The sequence below is a fragment of the Arachis stenosperma genome, chromosome 6 (genome assembly GCF_014773155.1).
Source record: "Arachis stenosperma cultivar V10309 chromosome 6, arast.V10309.gnm1.PFL2, whole genome shotgun sequence".
NCBI classification, from domain to species: Eukaryota; Viridiplantae; Streptophyta; class Magnoliopsida; order Fabales; family Fabaceae; genus Arachis; species Arachis stenosperma.
This window is the reverse complement of record NC_080382.1, coordinates 104,667,478-104,671,835: the sequence shown is the minus strand read 5'-3', so window position 1 is coordinate 104,671,835 and position 4,358 is coordinate 104,667,478. Positions and strand designations below refer to the sequence as shown.

The following is a 4,358-nucleotide window of genomic DNA, read 5'->3' as shown; positions in this document are numbered from 1 at the left end:
CCAGGTCTTATTACCAAACAACTTGGCATTCAGCTTCATGATGGCTCCTAGATATTGAGCAACTTGCTCTTCAGTTACATCTTCATCCTCTTCAGAGGAAGAATAGTTCTCAGAGCTCATGAATGGCAGAAGGAGGTTTAATGGAATCTCTATGGTCTCTATATGAGCCTCAGATTCCTTTAGGTCCTCTATAGGGAACTCCTTCTTGTCTGGGAGACGTCCCATGAGGTCTTCCTTATTGGGATTCACGTCTTCTCCTTCCTCTTTGGATTCGGCCATTTTGATTATATCAATGGCCTTGCACTCTCTCTTTGGATTCTCTTCTGTATTGCTTGGGAGAATACTAGGAGGAGTTTCAGTGATTTTCTTACTCAGCTGGCCTACTTGTGCCTCCAAATTTCTAATAGATGACCTTGTTTCACTCATGAAACTTAGAGTGGCCTTAGATAGATCAGAGACTATGTTTGCTAAGCTAGAGGAGCTCTGCTCAGAATTCTCTGTCTGTTGCTGAGAAGATGATAGAAAAGGCTTGCTATTGCTAAGCCTGTTTCTTCCACCATTATTAAAGCCTTGTTGGGGCTTTTGTTGATCCTTACATGAGAAATTTGGATGATTTCTCCATGAAGGATTATAGGTGTTTCCATAGGGTTCCATGTAATTCACCTCTCCCATTGCAAGGTTCTCAGGATCATAAGCTTCTTCTTCAGAAGATGCCTCTTTAGTACTGTTGGATGCATTTTTCCATCCATTCAGACTCTGAGAAATCATGTTGACTTGCTGAGTCAATATTTTGTTCTAAGCAAATATGGCATTCAGAGCATCAATTTCAAGAACACCCCTCTTTTGAGGCGTCCCATTACTCACAGGATTCCTCTCAGATGTGTACATGAATTGGTTATTTGCAACCATGTCAATGAGTTCTTGAGCTTCTGCAGGAGTTTTCTTTAGGTGAATGGATCCACCTGCAGAATGGTCCAGTGACATCTTAGAGAACTCAGATAGACCATAATAGAATATATCAAAAATGGTCCACTCTAAAAGCATATCAGAATGACACTTTTTGGTCATATGCTTGTATCTTTCCCAAGCTTCATAGAGGGATTCACCATCTTTTTGCTTGAAGGTATGAACATCCACTCTAAGCTTGCTCAGATTTTGAGGAGAAAGGAACTTGGCCAAGAAGGTCATGACCAGCTTATCCCAAGAGTCTAGGCTATCTTTAGGTTGTGAGTCCAACCATGTTCTAGCTCTGTCTCTTACAGCAAAAGGGAAAAGCATGAGCCTGTAGACTTTAGGATCTACTCCATTAGTCTTAATAGTCTCACAGATCCGCAAGAACTTAGTTAAAAACTGATAGAGATCTTCTGATGGAAGTCCATGAAACTTGCAGTTCTGTTGCATTAGAGCAACTAGTTGAGGTTTCAGCTTAAAATTGTTTGCTCCAATGGCAGGGATTGAGATGCTTCTTCCATAAAAATTGGAAGTAGGTGTAGTATAATCACCAAGCATCCTCCTTGCGCCTTCACCATTGTTATTGGGTTTGGCCATGTCTTCTTTTTTGAGATTCTCTGTAAGGTTTTCTCTGATTTATTGTGCTTTAGCTTCCATTAGCTTCTTCTTCAGAGTCCTTTCAGGTTCAGGATCAGCTTCAACAAGAATGTTCTTGTCCTTGCTCCTGCTCATATGAAAAAGAAGAGAATAGAAAAGAAGAGGAATCCTCTATGTCACAGTATAGAGATTTCTTTATGTGAGTAAAAGAAAAGAAGAATAGAAATGAAGAAGAGAAAAATTCGAACACAGAAGAGAAGAGAGGGTTTGGATTTTAAGATGAAGAGAAGAGTGTTAGTAATTAAATAAATAAATAGAAGAAGATGAGATAGAGAGAAATTCGAAAATTGTTTTAGAAAAATGGTTAGTGATTTTCGAAAATTAGGAGAAGAAATAAAATTAAAATTTAAAATTTAAAACAATTAGTTAATTAAAAGAATTTTGAAAAAGAGGAAGGAATTTTCGAAAATTAGAGAGAGAAAAGTAGTTAGGTGGTTTTGAAAAAGATAAGAAACAAACAAAAAGTCAATTAGTTAGTTGAAAAAGATTTGAAAATCAATTTTGAAAAGATAAGAAGTTAGAAAATATTTTGAAAAAGACATGATTTGAAAAAGATATTTTGAAAAGATATGATTGAAGAAGATATTTTGAGAAAGATTTGATTTTTAAAATTAAAATTGATTACTTGACTAACAAGAAACTAAAAGATATGAATCTAGAATTTAAAGATTGAACCTTTCTTAACAAGAAAGTAACAAACTTCAAATTTTTTAATCAATACATTAATTGTTTGATAAAGACAAGAAAAAGATTTTGAAAATTATTTTTAAATTTTTGAAAATCATAAAAGAAAAATGAAAAAGATTTGATTTTTGAAAAAGTTTTGAAAAGATAGGATTTTTAAAATTAAAATCTTGACTTGACTAACAAGAAACAACTTATTTTAAAAATTTTTGACTAAGTCAACCCAAAGATTTCGAAATTTATGAAAGAAATAAGGAAAAGATATTTTTTTGAATTTTTGAATTTTTAATGATGAGAGAGAAAAACACAAAAATGACTCACAACATGAAAATTATGAATCAAAACACATGATGCATGCAAGAACACTTTGAATGTCAAGATGAACATCAAGAACACTTTGAAGATCAAAATGAACATCAAGACTTATTTTTGAAAAATTTCAAGAAAAGAAAAACATGCAAGACACCAAACTAGAAATTTTTAATGCTTAGACACTATGAATGCAAAATTGCATATGAAAAACAACAAAAGACACAAAACAAGAAAATATGAAGATCAAACAAGAAGACTTACCAAGAACAACTTGAAGATCATGAAGGACACCATGCATGAATTTTCGAAAAAATGCATAAATTTTAAAAACATGCAATTGACACCAAACTTAAAAATTGACACTAGACTCAAACAAGGAACACAAAAATACTTTTCTTTTGATTTTTTTGGTTTTATTAAATTTTTTTGGATTTTTTTTTTCAAAAATTAATTTTGGAAAAACGAAAACAAATAAAATTTTTTTGAAAGATTTTTTAAAACTTTTTGAAAATAAAATTACCAAATCTGAGCAACAAGATGAACCGTCATTTGTCCAAACTCGAACAATCCCCGGCAACGGCGCCAAAAACTTGGTTCACGAAAACTACACTCACACTATGTAATTCCACACAACTAACCAGCAAGTGCACTGGGTCGTCCAAGTAATACCTTACGTGAGTAAGGGTCGATCCTACGGAGATTGTTGGCTTGAAGCAAGCTATGGTTATCTTATTGTTCTTAGTCAAGATACCAATAGGGTTCTTTAGTTTTAATTGTAAAAAGTGAAAGAGTATGAAACGAGTAATTGTCACGCAGTAATGGAGAATGTGTTGGAGTTTTGGAGATGCTTTGTCTTCTAAATCTCTGCTTTCCTACTGTCATCTTCTTCACGCACGCAAGGTTCCTTCTATGGCAAGCTGTGTGTTGGTGGGTCACCATTGTCAATGGCTACCATCCGTTCTCTCAGAGAAAATGGTCCAAATGCGCTGTCACCGCACGGCTAATCATCTGTCTGTTCTCGATCATGTCGGAATAGGATCCATTGATCCTTTTACGTCTGTCACTACGCCCAACACTCACGAGTTTGAAGCTCGTCACAGTCATCCAATCCCTGAAGCTCGTCACAGACAAGGTTTAGAACGCCAAGTTGTAACGTGTTTTTGGCGTTTAACTCTGGTTTGTGACTTGTTTCTGGCGTTTTACTCCAGAATGCAGCATGGAACTGGCGTTGAACACCAGTTTGCGTCGTCTAAACGCGAATAAAGTATAGACTATTATATATTGCTGGAAAGCTCTGGATGTCTACTTTCCAACGCATTTAAGAGCGCGCCATTTGGAGTTTTGTAACTCCAGAAAATCCATTTCGAGTGAAGGGAGGTCAGAATCCAACAGCATCAGCAGTCCTTTTTCAACCTGAATCAGATTTTTGCTCAGGTCCCTCAATTTCAGCCAGAAAATACCTGAAATCACAGAAAAACACACAAACTCATAGTAAAGTCCAAAAATTTGAATTTTGCATAAAAACTAATAAAAACATCCCTAAAAGTAGCTAGATCCTACTAAAAACTACCTAAAAACAATGCCAAAAAGCGTATAAATTATCCGCTCATCACGTATCCATCTTCTTGAAGAAAGTTTCTTGTTCTTGTTCTTTCTAGGATTTTTTTTTCTTTCTACGAATTGTTCTTGTCTTTCTAAAAACTCCCTGGACCATTGAAGGTAATCCTCATCTTCTGGCTGAAGAGATAAAGGTT

General features: G+C 35.2%; 1 non-coding gene across 1 annotated transcript; it reads left to right on the top strand.

Annotated features, from left to right (window-relative positions):
* The first annotated feature begins 1,038 nt into the window (after nucleotides 1-1,038).
* LOC130937205 (small nucleolar RNA R71) lies at nucleotides 1,039-1,146 on the top strand. Its single transcript, XR_009068434.1, has one exon. It is a non-coding gene; the product is annotated as a small nucleolar RNA R71 (small nucleolar RNA).
* Nucleotides 1,147-4,358: the final 3,212 nt, after the last annotated feature.